General features: G+C 39.5%; 1 long non-coding RNA gene across 1 annotated transcript in view; it reads right to left on the bottom strand.

Moving 5' to 3' along the window:
• Positions 1 to 20066, bottom strand: part of LOC137228250 (uncharacterized) — a 268028-nt gene extending 247962 nt beyond the window's left edge. The window contains exons 1-2 of the long non-coding RNA XR_010945227.1: positions 19673 to 20066; positions 18311 to 18408 (exon numbers count right to left, since the gene is read on the bottom strand). This is a non-coding gene — a long non-coding RNA (uncharacterized lncRNA). The remainder of the gene's footprint in view (positions 1 to 18310; positions 18409 to 19672) is intronic.
• Between the last annotated feature and the right edge of the window lie 327 nt (positions 20067 to 20393).

The raw sequence follows: 20393 nt of genomic DNA, 5'->3' as shown, positions 1-20393 counted from the left end.
GTTCCTAAATGGGCTATAACCACCATTCCCACATAGAGTAGAAGGTGACGCTTCCTAATATCCAAAGAGACACACGGTCCAGACTCCCTGATGGGCTAAGATTCACTACAGCAAGAGAGAGATGTGCGCTGTCACTAGACTTAGCCTGGCCTGGCCTGAAGCCACATATGCCCGTGATTAGGGGCTGAAGCAGAGAAAACTGGTTAAGACTGAAACCAGAGAATTGTCCTGGAAGGAAAAAAGCCATAATTGAAAAAAAAAAGAAAAAAAAAGAGTTACTTGGAAGTAGGAAAGGAAACAGAGGTGCAGGTTCCCAGGAATCATGCACATTCATACTCCGGTTTAGGGCACCTAGGTTCACGCTTCAACAACACAGAAATGTATGTGTCACAGCCTATTAAGCCGAACTAACTTCAGGCAAAGTTGTGCAAAGATAATTTTATCTTTTTTCTTCTAATCTTTCAGGATCTGCCCTCCTCAGACAGGATTTTGCTCTCCTCGCGTCTCTTTCTGACTCCATGTGTTCCTATGGTGCCACTTCGTCTCTTGACAGGGACCCTGTTTCAACATCTGTCTGATTATTACCATTTATCCTTCGAAAGGCTTAGACTGCAGGAAGCTCTGTCAGCGTGCTCTCACACAGGTGGTCAGAAACTACTACGAAATAAGATGTTGCATATTTGCACAAGGTCATTTCTAAGTAGCACTGGAGAGATAACTGCCTATTTAACGTTTCTGACATTTTAAAACAGTTATCATCTACTGTAACAGTCTAATCACTGAAATGCACTGAAATACAACTTCACCTATAATACAGTAGCTTTTACAGAATGTATAGATATTACCGACGTTTAGAACTGCAGCAGTGTTTTTGAGGTCACTAGGTAAGGAACAGGGTTTATAGAGGTGGAAAGGCTGGAGAGAACTGCTCAGTAAAACAAAGTCATCAGGTAACAACATTTTAACTTGAACCAAGAAATAAACCTAGAGAATAAAGCAGGTCACAAAGTCAGAAGCAGCTATGAATTAGATCAGCTCAGCTGTTTAACCTTGTCATTAAAAAGTGGGCTGCCGCTAATATAAAATCATGGTCAGACTGGCTACAAATTATCTTCAGCTGGCATGACTGCCTCCTAGAAAAGGTGGAGTTGGGAAGCACTAAGGTTATGTGTCTTCAAGATGAAAGGGAAGAGAGGAAAAACCATGGAGAATGGAGAATCTGACACTCCAGTTAGAGTTAGGTTGTGAGAAAGGGGTTGCCAGTGTTAGAGTCGAGATAGGAGGGTATGACACTGGTGAAGCTGACCCCTCACTGGGTCTTGTTCCCAGAAACGGGGTAGCATTTCACAGGGATGGCGTGTGCACAGAGAGTGTCCATTAATAAAGGGAGATTCATGGGGAGAGGGTGGGGGAGGGAAGAGAATCAGACGACTATCTTGGATTCATTATGATATACAAGCAAATCTATTTTAGATCCCACATCAAACCTTTGACTCCATTTATTATGGGTTATAGCACCACATCGTTGAATGTTATACACACAAATTTTCTCTTAAAACTGTTTTGCTCTGGACTATCAGTTTCTGCTTGAAGATATAGAGAACTAAAAGGAGAATCACTCCTACCCCTATGGTAAGAATAAATGCTCTCTTTAGTCCATCTGATAAATAAGTTCATTCACCAAGCAAGTAACGCAAAATTTGGAGACAGGCACGTGCAGAGAGAAAAGACCTAAGCACTTGCTCACCTGGGGCAGATGTCACCAAATGCCATGTAAGCTGGTAAGGAGAGTTCTACAATATTTACAACAAATTGTCCAAGCAAAGTGTAGGATAGCTTAAGAGTGTGAATCCTGGGTCCACAGAAAGAGGAGACTATTCCACAGTCTTGCAGGCCTTTCCCCCAGGAACCCACCAAGCAATCCCCTGACAAGCCCACAAGGAAGTCGGGTTGAAAAAGCTTCCCGAGTGGAGCCACCTGGGGAAGGAGAGAGCAGCCACTGTTTAGAAAAACAGCATTTTGGCTGAATACTCCAAGGCTGAAGACACACACATACACACACACACACACACACACAAAACTATGCACAAACTGTATGTTCTCATTAGGAAAAGTATTTTTCATAAAGGGGTGGGTCAGGAATTCTGAGACTAAGTTGTAAGACTGTATGTGTACTGTAGGATTGAGCAAATAAATACATTGGACACTAAGAGCAGGGTTTTCATGTTTGTAGAAAGATGCTACAAAAAAGGAAGGGGGAGGATAGAGTTAACCCATCGTGTTGGGACTTTAAGGTATCAGGACAATGCATGGTTTTCATTATGCAAATATACAAGTAGATGGGTACCGACAGACACAGACGCATGTACTCATACACCAAATTCTCCCACCTCTTCCACTGGAGGATCTAGAAGCAATAATAACAAATTAGCAATTAACACACCTGGTACTGTATCTTGGTTCCTAAATACCATTCTCCAATAAAAGGTCCAAGACTTATAAAAATGGCAGAGTTCAGGACAGGAGAACAGAAAGACCAAGATGTTCTTGGCACATCTCGTGGTACCAGAAAGTAAAGCGCTAAAAAGGTGGGGTGGAGGGTCTTATCAAAGATACTGGAGCCAGCTTGAAGGAGCTCCATATTGGGACAACTTGAACATCTATATAAATAATATTATTGAACTGTAACCCATAGAAAAAATATATACCAATGAGCAATAGCAGGAAAACATACAAACAAATAAATAGGGACAAAGGTATATCACTCTTCCTTACTGTAAGATTCTAAATAGTAAGTGTGGAATGCCTGAGGAATGTAGAAAGTCACCATTTGCCAGATATCAGAGTAATCATTATCACGCACAAGAATCATCGATACTAAAATCTGATGCTGAGTCAGATAAGAAACAGGATAATGTGCAGACTTGAAGTTTTATTTTAAAGGCAAAAATTAGTAACTTCACGGATGAAATATCTGTCAAGCATCACCTTCACCAAGTGATCAAAGGTAACATCGCTCGTACTGAGACACATCAACATCACATACTTCCTGATGTGACGCACTGAGAAGGATGCATCACATTTGTGGAATTCTTGCTAAAAATTAATAACATGAATTTAATACAGAAGAAATATCAGATGAACCCCAAACAAGAAACATTCTATAAAGCAACTCTTTGAAAATATCAAGTCATGACACTTAAAAAGATTGAGGAACTGTCCTGGATTGGAGGACACTAAGGAGATATGACAAATAAATGCAATGTGGGTTAGTGGACCAGTAAAAGGACATTGATGGGACAATTGGTAAAATTTGAATAAGATATGTGGATCAGTTAACGGTATTTTTCAAGTTATTTTCTTGTTTTTGATAACTGTGCTTTGGTTATTTAAAATATTAACATTCAGAGAAACTGGGTGAAGGGTATGTAAGAACTAGTTGCAGCACTTTGGGAACTTTTTTCTATGTCAGGAAGTATTTCAAAATAAAAATTTATAGGAGATTGAAACAAGATAGCCGAGTAGGAAGATCCTGAGCTCACCTCCTCCCGTGGACACACTAGAACTACAACTACACATAGAACAACTATCTCTGAAGACCAGCAGAACAGATTTTCTACAACTAAGAATATAAAGAAAAGGTCACATCATGAGGAGGAGGGTGGGCAGAGATGTGGTCTAGTCAGAACCCACACCCCAAGGTAGGCAACCCACAAGCAGGAGAGATAACACAACTGTGAGTGATATCACCCCAGACTCCCCAGCTCAGGGGACTTCACTGGGAAGGTGAGCCCCCATAATATGTGGCTTTGGAAATCGGAGGGGTTTACATCCGGGAGAGCTGGGGGGCTGTGGGAAACCAAGACTCTACTCTTAATGGGCATGTACACAAACTCACTCACCCCCAAGTCCCATCACAGAGGCAGCAGCTTGAAAAGCACCTGGGTCATACGGGAATGAGATTCACTGAAAATTTTAGGGTGTGTGTTGGAGGGTCAAATATCTAGCGGGACTTTCTCCAGGGATGGAAGTGATGGTGGGCACCACTTTTTGGTTAACTCTCCTTCCACCTACCTGACTCAGCGCTGGTGGATACCACTCCTTTCACTCTCCATCAACTTACCTAACACCATGTGCCTCACCCTGGCTTTCCCTGAGCACAAGCTCCACGCAACCCACCCACCCCTTGCTGGCCCCTCCAATGCAGTTCCCACTCCAGGAGTCCAGCCCTGCACACCAGCACACCTGCAGCGCTCATGGCCCAACCACAACAGGAGGGTGCATGCAGCCCACACATGAGACACCCCTGGAGCACCTGGCTCTGGTGACCGGGGGGATTACACCACTGGACCTCAAAGGATACCTTCTACATAAGGAGGCCACTCTTTCGAGACTGGGAGATGTAGTTTATATACCTACTAGAGAATTAAACATGGTAAGTTAGGCAAAATGAGAAGACAAAAAAAAAAAATACCTTCCAAATGAAAGAACAAGAAGAAACCTCAGGAAAAGAACTCAACAAAACAGAGATAAGCATTTTCCAGATAAAAATGTCAAGGTAATAGTCACAAAGTTGCTCACTGAACTCAGGAGAAGAATGAATGAACTCAGTGAGAACTTCAACAAAGATAGAAAATATAAAAAAGAACCAGTCAGAACTGAAGAATACAATAACTTAAATGAAAAACTACATTAGTAGAAATCAATAGCAGATTAGAGGAAGGAGAACAGTTCAGTGACTTGGAAGGCAGGGTAGTGGAAATCACCCAACCAGAAACGCCAAAGGAAAAAATAATTTAAAAAATGAGAATAGCATGAAGGACCTCTGTGACAACGTCAAGCATACTAACGTGCATTATAGGGGTCCCAGAACAACAGAGAAAGGGACAGAAAACCTACTGGAAGAAACAGTGACTGAAAACTTCCCTAACCTGGGGAAGGAAATGGACATCCAGACCCATGAGGCCCAAAGGACTTCCAATCAATTGAACCCAAATAGGGCTACACTGAGATCAGTTATAATTAAAATATCAAAAGTTAAGGATAAAGAGAGAATCTTAAAAGTAGCAAGAGAAGCGCATCTAGTTATACAAGGGCCCTTCCCCATAAGACTACTAGCTGATTTTTTTTTAGCATAAAGTTTACAGGTCAGAAGGGACTGGCACAATATACTCAACATACTAAAATGAAATAAATAACTTACAACCAAGAATACTCTATCTAGCAAGGTCGTCATTCAGAATTATATGAGATAAAAAGAATTTCCCAGACAAGCAAAAGCTAAAGGACTTCATAACCACTATACAAACCTTACTAGACATGTTAATGGAACTTCTTAAATGGAAAAGAAAATAATGACAACTAGAAACAAGAAAATTATGAAAGACAAAATCTCACTGGTAAAGGCAAACATATGAAAGGTAGTTCAACCACCAATGATAAAGCCAGTAAGAAGGTTAAAAAGACCAAAGGTGTAAAATCGCCTATATATAAAATAATTAGTTAAGTGGCACACAAAACTAAAAACATAAAATATGACATCAAAAATGTAAAATGGCCGGGGAAACTGTAGCGCTTTCAGAATGAACAGAAACGTAAGTGACCACCAATGTAAAACAGACATCTGTATGGTACACACAGGTGGTTATATGTGAACTTCATAGTAACCACAAACCAAAAACCTAGAAAAGGCACACACAAAATATATAAAGAATACAAACCTAACACTAAAGAAAATCAGCAAATCACAAGGAAAGAGACAGAACCGAAAACAAAAACAACCATAAAACAATTAACAAAATGGTAATACGTACATGCCTATAATAATTACTTTAAATGCTAATGGACTAAATCCTCCAATCAAAAGACCCAGGGTGGCTGAATAGATAAAAGAAACAAGACTCGGGCTTCCCTGGTGGCACAGTGGTTGGGAGTCCGCCTGCCGATGCAGGGGACACGGGTTCGTGCCCCGGTCCGGGAAGATCCCACATGCAGCGGAGTGGCTGGGCCCGTGAGCCATGGCTGCTGGGCCTGTGCATCCGGAGCCTGTGCTCCACAACGGGAGAGGCCACAACAGTGAGAGGCACACGTACCACAAAAAAAAAAAAAAAAGAAAGAAACAAGACTCATTTAAATACTTCCTACAACCGGCTCACCTCAGAGCCAAAGATGCACAGACTGAAGCTGACGGGATTGAAAAAGATATTCTGTACAAATGGGAACATAAAGAAAGCTGGGGTAGTAATACTCATAGTAGACAAAATAGACTTTAAAACAAAGACTATAACAAGTGACAAAGGACACTACATAATGATAAAGGGATCAATCCAACAAGAAGATATAATAATTATAAATATACATGCACCCAACATAGGAGCATGTCAATATATAAAGCAAATATTAACAGACACAAAGGGAGAACTTGACAGTAATGTAATAATAGTAGGGGATTTTAACAACCCACTATATCAATGGATGACAGATCATCCAGACAGAAAATCAATAAGGAAACACTGGCCTTAAATGATGCATTAGACCAGACAAACTTAATAGTTATCTGCAGGACATTTCTTCTAATAACAGCAGAATACACATTATTTTCAAGTGCACATGGAAAATTCTCCATAGTAGGTCACATGTTAGGCCACAAAACAAGTCTCAATAAATTTAAGGAGGTTGAAATCATATAAAGCATGTTTTCCAACCACAAGTTATGAGACTTAATTACAACGACAAGAAGAAAACTGTAAAAAAATATACAAACACATGGAGGCTAAACAACATGCTACTAAAGAACCAGTGAATCACTGAAGAAATCAAAGAGGAGACAAAAAATAATACCTGGCTACACATGAAAACAGAAACACAATGATCCAAAATCTATGGGACACAGTAAAAGCAGTTCCACGAGGGAAGTTCACAGCAATACAGGCCTACTTCTGGAAACGAGAATCTCAAACAACATAAACTTACACGTAAAGGAACTAGATAAAGAAGAACAAACAAAGCCCAAAGAAAGGAAATAATAAAGATCACAGTAGAATAAATGAAATAGAGAACTAAAAGACAGTAGAAAAGATCACTGAAACTAAGAGTTCATTCTTCGAAAAGATAAACAAAACTGATAAATTTTCAGCCAGATTCATCAACAAAAAAAAGAAATAGGGCCCAAATAAATAAAGTCAGAAATGAAAGAGAAGTTACAAGCAACACCACAGAAGTACAAAGATTTATAAGAGATTACCATGAACAATTATACACCAACTAATTGAGCCACCTAGAAGAAATGGGTAAGTTCCTAGGAACATACGTGCTCCCAACACTGAGCCAGAAAGAAATAGAAAGTCTGAACAGACTGATCACTAGTAATGAAATTGAATCAGTAATCAAAATACTCTCAAGGAAAACGTTCAGGACCAGATGGCTTCATTGGTGAATTACACAAAACACATAAAGAAAAATTAACACCTATTGTTCAAGTGATTCCAAAAAACTGAGGAGGAAGGAATGCTTCCAAACCCATTCTACAAGGCCAACATTACCCTGATACCAAATCCAGATAAAGGCACTACAAAGAAAAGAAAATTACAGGCCAATACCCTTAATGAACATAGATGCAAAGATACTCAAAAAATATTAGCAAATTCAATTCAACATTACATTAAAAGAATCATACACAGTGATCAATTGGGATTTATCTCAGGGACGCAAGGAAGGTCAATATCCACACAATCAATGTGGTACACCATATTAACAAAATGAAGGATAAAAATCCCATCAATAGAAGCAGAAAATGCATTTGACAAATCTGATATCCATTTACAATAAAAACTCTCAACAAAGTGGATATAGAGGGAACATGCCTCAACACAATATGTCATATTATTATGATAAACCCACAGCTAACATTATACACTTTAACCAAAAAGAATGAAATACCTAGGAATAACTTTAATAAGGAGGTGAAAAGCCTATACTCTAAAAACTATAAGACGTTAAGAAAATAAACTGAAAATGACACAAAGAAATGGAAAGATATCTTGAGTTAATGGATTGGAAGAATTAATATTGTTAAAATGTGTATACTACCAAAGCAATCTACAGGTTCAATCCAAGCCCTATTAAAACACCAATGGTATTTTTCACACAACTGAAACAAATTATCCTAAAATTTGTTTGGAACCACGAAAGACCCCACACAGTCAAAGCAATCTTCAGAAAGAAGAACAAAGAGGGAGGTATCATGCTCCATATCTTCAAACTATACTACAAAGTTACAGCAATCAAAACAGCATGGTACTGGAACAAAAACAGAAACACAGGTCAATGCAACAGAATAGAGAGCACAGAAATAAACCCATACTTATATGGTCAATTAATTTAGAACAAGTGAACCAAGAATACACAGCGGGGAAAAGACAGTCTCTTCAATAAATTGTGTTGGGAAAACTGGACAGCTACATGTAAAAGAATGAAACTGTAACATTTTTTTACACCATATACAAAAACAAATTTAAAATGGAGTAAAGACTTAAATGTAAAAGCTGAAACCATAAAAGTCCCAAAAGAAAGCATAGGCAATACACTCTTTGACATCAGCCTTAGCAATATTTTTTGAAGCAATCTCCTCAGGCAAGGGAAACAAAAACAAAAATAAACAAATGGGACTACATCAAACTAACAAGCTTTTGCACAGCTAAGGAAACTATCAATAAAACAAAAATGCCACATACTGAATGGGAGAAGATATTTGCAAACAATGTGTCAGATAAATGGTTAACATCCACAATACACGAAGAACTTATACAATTCAGTATCCAAAAGAAAAAAAATCAATCTGATAAAAGATATCAACAGAGGACCTGAAGAGACATTTTTCCAAGGAAGACATACAGATGGCCAACCGACACATGAAAAGATGCTCAATATCCCTAATCATCCATGGAAATGCAAATCAAAGCCACAATGAGATGTCACCTCACACCAGTCAGAATGTCTACTAACAAAAAGACAACAAAAAGCTAATGTTGTGGAAGCAGCCTAAGTGTGCATCGGCAGATGAATGGATAAAGAAGATGTGGCACATATATACAATGGAATATTACTCAGCCATAAAAAGAAACGAAATTGAGTTATTTGCAGTGAGGTGGATGGACCTAGAGTCTGTCATACAGAGTGAAGTAAGTCAGAAAGAGAAAAACAAATACCGTATGCTAACACATACATATGGAATCTAAGAAAAAAAAAGGTTCTGAAAAACCTAGGGGCAGGACAGGAATAAAGACGCAGACGTAGAGAATGGACTTGAGGACACGGGGAGGGGGAAGGGTAAGCTGGGAAGAAGTGAGAGAGTGGCATGGACATATATACACTACCAAATGTAAAATAGATAGCTAGTGGGAAGCAGCCGCATAGCACAGGGAGATCAGCTCGGTGTTTTGTGACCACTAGAGGGGTGGGATAGGGAGGGTGCGAGGGAGATGAAAGAGGGAGGGGATATGGGGATATATGTATATGTATAGCTGATTCACCTTGTTATAAAGCAGAAACTAACACACCATTGTAAAGCAATTATACTCCAACAACAACGTTAAAAAAAAGCTAATGTTGGCAAGGATGAAGAGAAAAAGGAACCTTCATGCACTATTGGTAGGAATGTAAATCGGTACAGCCACTATGGAAACTGGTGTGGTGGTAACTCTAAAAATTAAATATAACTACCAGATGATCCAGCAATTCCACTTTTGCGTATTCACCTGAAGAAAACAAAAACACTAATTCAAAAAGATATATGCACCCTATGTTTACTGCAGCACTATTTACAATAGCCAAGACATGGAAGCAACCTAAGTGTCCATTGACAGATGAATGGATAATCAAGAGTGGTGTGTGTGTGTATGTATATGTGTGTGTATATATATATATATATAAAATTACAATGGAATATTACTCAGCCATAAAGAGAATGAAATCTTGCCATTTCTGACAACATGTATGGATCTAGAGGGTATTACACTAAGCAAATTAAGTCAGACAGAAGACAAATACTGTTTGACTTCACTTATATGTGGAATATAAAAAACAAAATGCAAAGAGACTCACAGACAGGAAACACAGGCGGTTGCCAGAAGGGAGGGGGTTGGGCGATTGGGTGAAAAAGGTGAAGGGGATTAAGAGATACTTATTTTATAACTGAAAGTTTGCAAGTCACAAGGATGCAATGTACAACATAGAGAATAGAGTCAATAACATTACAATAATTTGGTGTTATAGTTACTAGACTTATCCTGACAATTCATAATGTATACAAGTATCGAATCACTATGTTGTATATCTGCCACTAACATTGTATGTCAACTATTCTTCAATAAAAAAAGAAAAAAATCAATATATTGCCAAATAAGTAACAGTTAAAATTATGATAAAAAATAAAGGTATATTCTTTATATAAAAACAAAATGTAATGTGAAAATCTGCATACATTATTAAATGGCTATTTCTACCTAGGATTAAGCAGAAGACATTAATGGCACAGCTAGAAAGGTAAAATACATTTTCTACTCATTTGCTTTCTACTACACAAGCAAAGCAGAATCTCAAATAATTCTGGAAGAGCTGGCCAGGTCAGTTATGCAGACATCAAAGGCATTGTGTCGAGCGCTATACTTTTCCTTGTCCCTTTTTGTGAACACATACAGTGAAGGTGTTTCATTCAGGCCACTCATTTTAAATAAATTAAATATGTGGACTTTTGATTTATTTCACCTTTAATGCTAAACATCCAAGATTATGTTAGGATGGTAGAGACGAGATCTCAGATCTCTTTCCACACGCATTCCCCCTCTTCATTGCCAGTGGAGGATAAATAGTTAATTAACTGAGCTAGCATTTAGAACAGTGCCAGTATTCGCTATTTTTGTTGTCACTGCTGTTACTATTATCATTAATGTCAGTGCCCTGACCTTTAATAAAAATACCTCAGCAGTCTAGTATTAGCTTTCCTTTAAGCTCTTCAACACTGAAACACTTATATTTTGAGGTTTTAAGTGATTTAACACAAGCAAGTAGAAGGAGCACCACTGAATTATTCAGAAGTTAAATTGTACAGCCCCCAAGCATCAAGGTGGACCGGCTGAAACTGGCAGGTCTCAGTCTCCCCAGCTCTCCTGCTTGGTGACCTTTGCGAAGGCAACGATCTTTACGTCATCTTCTTCTGCTTCGCGTTCTGCTCTGCGTCTGGCACGTAAAATCATCTAAAATTATCACCACCCATGAATGTCAGTGGAATATGCTCTTTTATTGACTTGGTCTGCGTCACGGAATACAAAAAATGTGCAGAGAGGGGGTATGAACACTTCCCTCAAGTGTGAGAGATGCTCATATTAAAAGCAGATTAGGCTGGTCTTCAGCTATATCAGGGTAAACCGTGGAGGAGGCCTTGTGAGAGCTCTGGAGGCAGAGCTGAGAAACGTACACTGGCATGCTTAGAAAGGAGCACGGTTTCCCTAGACGTAATGCATAACATTTGTTTGCAATCCTGGGCATGAATTAGTTTGGACTTATTCCTGTGTAGAAATAACACAGAGGTTGGAGGGAGGGAGGGGTCAGTTATGAAAGGCCTTTGGGAAGATTCCTTCAGACACAGTCTCAACAAGACAGTAATTCCTTAACAAAAAGTGTAATAATAAACATAACATACAGGGCCTTAGTGCAATCCAGTTCATTGAATAAGTGTATTTTTAAATCTCTCTGTTTTAGGGTTATACTTCAAATACTTAACATTTATAATCAGTGATCAGGTTTTGAATTTATTTTGTGTTTTTTCCCCAGCACATTCTTTTGTGTTATAAAAAATGTAAAGGGAGAAACTAAGTTATGAAAGTGTCATCTCAAAGAAGAGCTTTGGGAACAATGAAATAAATGTAAGAACTATTTCAATATTCTGATCTGCTTTTTCTCATTTTGAGTCATGAAATGTTCTCAGTCTGAACTGAACAGGACCTCTAGGGAGAGCTGATCACATACCTTTGTTCTGGTGAAGAGAAAGTCTAGTAAGTAGGACTCGTGCGTTTAGCTTAGTGATAAGACAGGAAAACGGGGCTTTAATTCACCCATTATTTAAGCAAGCATTTATTATCATCCTGTACTGTGGAAGTGGTGGGGAAAATATGAAAAGGGAATAAAATCCGTCTTCACAAAGTTTACTACATGAAAGTCACGGAATACTTATACGTGCAACTACAACGCAGCACAATTACCACAAGCTTCGTGCCTTACAACAACGTGACACACGTGTTACCTGGAGGTCAGAAGTCAGATGCGGGTGTCCCTGGACTAAAGGCGCGGTGATATCAGTGCTGTGCTCCTTCTGGCGGCTCTAGGGTGGGATCTGTAGAATCCTGGTCTTCCCCAGTTCTGAGAGGCTGCTTGCGGGTTCTTGGAGACGTGACCCCTCCCCGCCTCTTCTGTCTGGTTCTTCCCTCCCTCTCTCCTCGGCTTATAAAGGCCCTGGTGGTTATTGGGCCCACCTGACAACGCAGGGTCATCACCCCACCCCAAAGCCAGCTGATTAACAGACTTCATCCCATCAACAGCCTGGCTCCCTCGTTGCCGGGTAACGGAGCACGGGCACAGGTGTTGACGATGAGGGCGTGGCTCCACCTCAGGGGCGGCAGGATGCTGCCCATCACCTCTGTGAAATCCGTGTTTTCTACAACAGGGAGAGCTGTCTTCTAACTTGCGCCGCACAGTTTGTGTTAGTTTTCTTAGCAAGTCCTTTTAACTTGAGTGAAAAAGGCAGTATTCGTTAAGGACATTTTACTTTTTTGATTCTGCGGCCCCTCTCCTGGACTCAGTAAAAACATAATGACGTTGGATGATTTTGTTTCCCTCCCAGGAAGCAGCGTCCTTAGTCTTACAGCAAAGACATTCCATGGGCAGTTTGAATTTAGCCCTTTTCTCCTCTCCTCCTAAGTGTTAACCTTTCTGCTTTTCCTCTCTGAGTTTCTCCCAGACACGCTCTTATAACTGTTTTTCTCTTATATTTCAGCTCTACTCCAGCTGCCCACTCTCATCTTCTTTATCTGTTCTACTGCATTACTTCCACGCTAGGGCAGTAAGATGTGTTCCCTTTGTTTTGTAGATTTTAAGATGTGATGATGACTCCCCAGCTGAATCTCCCTTTTCCGGTAAAAATCATCATCTGGAAGTCTCCCTGAAGAACAGAAAAGCTCAGAAGGACCTATATAAACTAAAGCAAAAATATTCACCCTCAAAGTATATTTTGGGGAAACCACTTGTTGGTTCAAATGTTTAGAATCTTTGTTTTTTAATTAAAAACCACCAATAAGTACCAAAAAATGATAACGAACAAGTTCATACAACATGTGGATTCCAGAAGACACTTCATGATGATCAGTCATTTTTTTCTTTACTTGAAACAGTCTTGGGAGCTTATATACAGAATCTATATTTAATTATTCCAAGTTTTTAAGGACATTTTCTTTTAAAAATAATCTCTGCAAGGGTTCAATGTCCTTGTCAAAATGTCATCAGCTTGATTATTTTATTGTCAGATTTTTTGCAGGGATGGATTCAGGATTTGGGATATTTCCATAATTTTTGGAGAACATTTTAAGAAAAAGAATGCAAACATTAGAAATACTATGTATATATAATATTTGTTCAATGTTTTTAGAATGAGAAATCACACTTAGAGTTATTTTAAAAAGCTGAAAACATCAGAAATGTAACAAAATTCTGAACTAATTAAATATATTTAATAAGTAACTCACACCTCAACAATCCTTTCTTTTCCAGTTGCATTCAACATGAAAATTCTGAAAATTTTTCATTTCACCCCTTTCAAAATAAATGTGCATTTACGAGAAATTAATGGTAACCTTACAATTATCCAACTGATGAACAGAATAGGTTTGAGTGGCTTCCGGGTCTATAGGTTTCCTCTAATGTTTCCCTCCACCACCCGAGACCATAGGACACATGTAAACCACAAGGTGACCTTTGGCTTAAGACCTTCAACTCATGACCCAAGGGGGTCAGCAAGGGGGACTCAGGAGGGGGACATCGGACAGGAACTGTGTGCACACAGGGCTGTGTCATTTTCCTCTCAGCTCCAAAATCACCGTTCATTGCTGTTCTGTCAAAATTGATCTGAACCTTTTTTTAATTAGTTGCTGTACAATATTACATAAGTTACAGGTGTACAATATAGTGGTTCACAATTTTCAAAGTTTATGCTCCAGTTATAGTTTAAAAATATTGGCTATATTCCCTGTGTTGTAGAATGTATCCTTGTAGCTTATTTTAGACATAATATTTTGCATCTAAACCTTTTAAATATGATTTTTGCCAGCTGGCACAATGTTAAGCTATCTAAGTAGAGGGTCCAAGCAAGACATTAAAAAGGGGAAGGTGTTTCATTTTCTGATTTCAGCTGCTATGCTTTTGCCTTTTCCCCCTTTCTTTCCTGCATGCTTGGGCCTGGTGGCTAACGGTCCACAGCCCTTCCAGCAAGAGCACAACAAGCTCCAGGCCTTTGACACATTCCTGCGCCCTGAACACACACCCACCAGCTGACACCTGAAGGGATCCCTCCCTGCCTGCCTGGTGCTGCAAACTGACTCTGCATGAGACACGCAGAGAAATTCTCCACATTCTGTGAGCTGCAACCACACTTCCTCCAGATATATCCAAACTCAACTCGAGAACTCTCCCTCAGCCCTGGGACACTGCTGGGTTTCCATTAACATTTTCATGTTTACTCTCCTATTTTATAACTTAAAATGTCTTTACAATAAATTTCCCCCTTTAAACTGCAGGGTGGAATCTGTCTCCTGACTGCACTCAGACTGAGACAGAGGAATTACTGAAAACCATATAAACATATCCCATTAAGTCCATACTCATTTCTCCTTAGCTTGGACCCCAAAATGTCATAGCCTTTGTCATAGGTGGCCATTGAAACACCAGCCAATGTTATGAGATGGTGACGTCAACTCATAGTTGAAAAAGACACTTTTAATTAGTACATTTAATTCTCTCTTATCTATATGGGGGGGGAGGGAGAGGAGGAGGGGAAGAGAGACAGAGATACACACACACACACACGCACACACCACACACGGCCATGAGAATTAACTAAATGAAAAATTCTCCTCAGCCCTGGGAAGTCTAGTTTCTGTCTGGACAGTCATTTCCCAATGAAAACTCTATCCCAGGATTGGCAAACTACTGCAAGCAGGACAAATCCAGTTTGCATGTGCTTTTGTAAATAAAGTTTTATTAAAACACAATAGGTCTTTATTAAAACACAATTTAAGTATTGCCTATACTATGCTATAATTTCATGCTCTACTAGCGCCGTTGAGTAGTTGCAACAGAGATACTATGGCTCACAAAACCTCAAGTATTTGCTACTTGGTCCTTTACAGATAAATCAGCTGATGGCTGCTCTGTACTACTGACACTGGAAGTTTTAGGAGGCTGCTCGCCATTTAGGTCACATACACACAAGGAGACGTGAGTCCTTTGAAGTCAGCCGTGAGTTTCTGATCTAAGAACCAAGAACAGCTCTATGTGTTTCTACGCCAAGTCAACAGGTTGATGGCCACTATTTCCTTACCACTCAGAAACCTTTACGTTTTACATTCGGTTCCTCTACTATGCTATGAAATAGTGTTAATGTCAGAAGTGTGAGCAGTAGATTATATATTACCTTTTAAAAGTGCTTTTAAAAGACCAATATATTTAGAGAATTCTGTAGTGGAAGCAAAGAGAAATGGACTTGAGAACCACTGCAGATAAAAAAAAGAAAGCTATTATCAAAGGACAAAGGGCAGGATTTGGGGAAGCATATTGGACAAGTGGAGTAGAAATTTAAGATGAGACTGGAAAAGTGGATTAACCAGGCACTTTTAAGACTTCAGTCTACAGTGTCTCTCCTTTTAAACGATTAGCATATATAAATGACAGTATTAAGGAAGGTTTACATAAGAATTGGAACATAATAGAAAGGTCACTTATTTAGTGAGATCTGGGAGAATATCTTCCCTTCGAAGACCATAACATCCAGATGGTTCCGAAAATAAATGAGAAGCTTAGTAAGATGGAAATGAATGCAGGGGCTAGAATCAAATTTAGTCTTACTTTGTTTCTAGAACAATATGGGAGAAATAAATCTGAGATGCCAGATGCTTCCTAAATAGAGAAGAAGAAAAATGTGAAAAAGACGCATCTTTCTCAAATAATGGAAATTAGAATAAAAGATGCTAATTATTTGGCATCCTTCTTTCTGTTCCTAAATATGTCTTGGAGAAATATTTAAATACATAATATATATAAATATTTAGGCTCAATCCTTTCTTTATCCATTAATTTGAATATAATCAGAGTTAAAAGCAAATGTCCTTACTGTGGCCGCCTAGAGGAAAACAGATGTACTTAATTTAACAGCGAAATGTCTTTAACTGTGGGGTGTGATCACAGAGGCAGCTAGTTTTCATGCTGCATTATTTTATCCACACACTGATTTACACACTGAATCTGTTTGCCATAAAGCATGACTCACTACATCAGGAAAGAAGAGTGGCCTAAACCGATGAGTGTTTGAAATGTCACGGGAGGATAACAAATGCCAGATACTTAGAATAAAAAAGTTAGCTCACATAGAGTGTAGCAGGCACTGCATCTGGTGTGAATAACCTTTCTTCTGAGCTTGTATTTAGATGCAAAACAGATGGTGAAAGTCTGTTTTAAGTCATCTGTCCATTAAAGTACTTAATCCAAGCAGTTCTGTTACTCCTCAGCACACAGAAGTTTTGTTCATCACAGATTTATTTCACTACTAATATATAAGTAACCATGATAACATTAGTATCTCAGAATTCTCATAGGTCTCACAATAAGACATACTGGGAATCAACTTATTCATATGGGCATTTATCATAACCCCTATTACTACGGTGTCAATCTACTGCTTTTCTAAAGGAGGAAACAGCTCAAGGAAGAAAGTTAGTGATAGACTCCAAGAGACGCATTTTCCTGGTGAGGTTCTCTAAAGCCAGGATATAACTTGACTCTATAGGTTAAGAAACTTATTTTTGTCAGTTTAGGCCCACCATAAGATATAGGAAAAAAAAAAGAGAGAGAGAGAGAGAGAATGCTAACTAATTAATGGTAAACTGAAGCTCTATCATTTGTTGGTGAACAAACTCAAGTCTCTCTTTTACGACCCCTCTTCTTAGTGTCAAGGCACCCAAAAAAACACAAAAGAATCACACGACATTTACTTAGCATGTGAGATGCACAAAGAAAACAATATCTATTCCTTACAGGTTCTCCGTCTCATAAGAGAATATACTCTTTTAGGGACTGGGGTTCTCTTTCTCACTATCCTTCAGACAGTGCTAAACGCTGACCAATTCTAATGTTTTCTTTTTCTTTTTCTCCACATTTAGCCCACCACTCTCCTGCTAAGACACACTACCTTCACATGGCTTCAAGGAAGAGAACGTTTTTCATCCTTCTTTGGTTCTATTTCATACATTAGTCCTTTCCATTTCAAATAACCACCATGATTTAGCATCGATTTTGGTCATAGCCATTCATCTCATTCACGGGGCTTTAGTTTATGGTCTTTTGCCTCAGAGAAGGTAAATTCAGTGTCTGCTCCAGCAGGAGGAAGAAGAGAATCCCCTGGAGGCATGCGAAAGAATCCCTGTGGAGAAATTGTTCGCAAAACCCAACAACTAAGAGTCCCAAGTCAGCACAGTCAGGGCACGGCCCGAGTTGGAAAGTTAGAGAACGTTTTCTTAGTATAGTGGTATACAGACTTTCTACGAAAATACTTTTCAGTAATATCGCCCTTTTGCTTGTTAGTTTATCAATAAACTTGCAGTGCAGGCCTGCTCTGTGCAAGGATGGTTCCAGGCACTGAGAACACGTAGTTGGACGAGAAAGTAAGGAGGCTACTCTTAGGGAATTTGCCTCATTGTCAGGGGAAATGAGAGGAAGGGGTCAACTGTAAGTCATTCTTATCCACTTCAAGTTCTTCCAGCTGAAGAAAAACAACCTTGCAGAGTGCTAGGATCTGTGGGTAACTCTGTTTATATTCTCCTTTACCAATAACGTTAGAAGCACGTGACACTATAGAAAAATGAGTCCCCTGCTTTGGAGGTAGGACCATTAAGAGTCAGTCAGTAGAAACGTCTATTTCGATTACATATTTAGGAGAACTTTGTAATTTCTTTAAGGTTGCTAGGAATTAAACAACAACAACAACAAAACCTACCTGAAATTTTCCACCGGTTGAGATCAGTCACACCTTTTCACATCGTTTTGGGAACTGTTAGCATCCTGCCTTCAAGTACGGGCCTCAGCAAGCTTGCTCTGTAAAGGAGCAGACAGTAAATATTTTGGGCTTTGGAGGCCCAGAGACAAAACTGAAGATATTATGTAGGTAATCGTATCGCTGAAGAAAAATAACTCTTCAAATTCGAATTGAGGAAATGAAAAATATAATAATGGAGCATATATTTTGTAATACAGGTCTACTTAGGAGAAGGGAATTTTGGAGGGAGGGTGATATTTCACTTAGTTGGGGTTCCTTCCCTTTCATCAAAATACGTTGCAAATGATGGTTGGTGAATGCTAATTTGTAACGATATTTACATACAACGTCTTTGAAAATGCCTTCTCCCGTAGATCCTCCCAAATACTGCCAGACCACAGGCAAACGCTCTTCATGGAGCGAACCCAGGTCTCAGAAGGTGCTTATACGATTCTGTTAGGCTCTGTTCCTGACATTCTCCTTCAGCCCATCATCACACTGCAGACCACCACTTCCAGCTGAAAGCCAGGTGGACCTCCTCAATTACATAATTATATGGAGCTTGAAGTATGAAAATTTCCTTTGCGCTTCCTTGGGCTTTGAAATACACTGCTGGAGGTGTCGCCTGAGTTTGGAAAATCTATGAGGTGCAACTTTGTGAGTGAATAAGGATCCTGCTTCGTGTGTTAACTTTTGATACAACACGAAACATATAAAGTAGCTTGACTGTACTTGTGATTCCAATGACGGTCGTTATCACCAAAATGGCTTCACCAAAGAGTAAATTTAACATTTGTACTACTTCGCCTTCTAATTTTAGGCTGAACTCATCAGGAAACATTATCAAATGCAGCAGAAGCTAATTCAATGCTATTTCGCGTCTGACAACAGTGGTTGAAGGCAATTCTGTTCTGGAAAATTTCAGTATCAACTCTGAGTTCAAAATATCCTAACGACAGGTTACCGATGCTCAGTTATGGAGGTGCTGCGAGGCAGGGCAAATCAGGATATTCAGCCTCTATTTCAGACAAAAATTCATGGAACTGAGCATGCTGGGTCCACGAAAGGGAGTGGGGTTCACAGTTGACCCTACTGATTCAGTAAAACGTGAGAGAGTCAAGTATTTTCCTCAAAGTACCTGCTGGTGAATTTATGGAAAATCATAGTCTTTAAACAACTCACACTTTCATAAGCCCTGCAAATTTGCCCACATAAGCATTTTCCTGCTCGATACACACATTTATCACTATCATTGCACACACAGATCCCGCACCAAACTGTGCTGAATTAGGGCTTTCTCCACGTCTTTAAAGACACCCTTACCTCTCCGTCCCAGGCACCTTTTCATAGACGTTCACTCTTCATCGCTTAGAACTCCGTGTCGACACCTCAAATCAACTGAGGCGTGTCAGCAACACCCATCGACTCACCAAGCGCAAAGAGAAACAGCTGGGAGGCGTTTGCCATGCAAATAAGAAGCCACTTTGTTTCCTGAGGCTGCTTCCAAGGGCCTCGCTCTTCACGCAGCCGCTCCTGCTGAAGGAGATCAGCTAAACAAGCTCCTTTCCTGAAAGTGCCCCTCTTCAGCTGCTGCAATCGAGTATGATTGAACGAACCCAGCACTGGTGAATGGCTTTTCCTGCTGGGCTAATAAATGAGACAACTGGAAATTTATTTCGGTGGGAGCCTCATTTCAATTTGTATTTTTGTGAAGAAATTCTGCTGTGATGAGGTACGCTGTTTTAAAGTTTCTAGTGTTTCCGAACATGGCTGGCTGTGAGCAGGGCCACGCGATGAGTGCTTACTCATGTCAACACGTATTCTTCAGCACAGGTCGTTGCATGATAAACGATGATTTGCTGTCTAATCTGGGACGCAATAATGCACACTCCACTATGCCTGAAGAATGCAACATTTGAGCCTCAGTAAGTTTAAGAAAATTGAAATCATACCAAGCATCTTTTCCAACCGCAACTCTATGAGGCTAGAAATCAACTACAAGAAAAATGCTGTAAAAAAACACAAACACGTGGAGGCTAAACAA

Source organism: Pseudorca crassidens, chromosome 7 (assembly GCF_039906515.1).
Source record: "Pseudorca crassidens isolate mPseCra1 chromosome 7, mPseCra1.hap1, whole genome shotgun sequence".
Classification (NCBI taxonomy): domain Eukaryota; kingdom Metazoa; phylum Chordata; class Mammalia; order Artiodactyla; family Delphinidae; genus Pseudorca; species Pseudorca crassidens.
The sequence above is the reverse complement of the archived record's forward strand: the minus strand, read 5'-3'. Positions and strand labels throughout refer to the sequence as shown.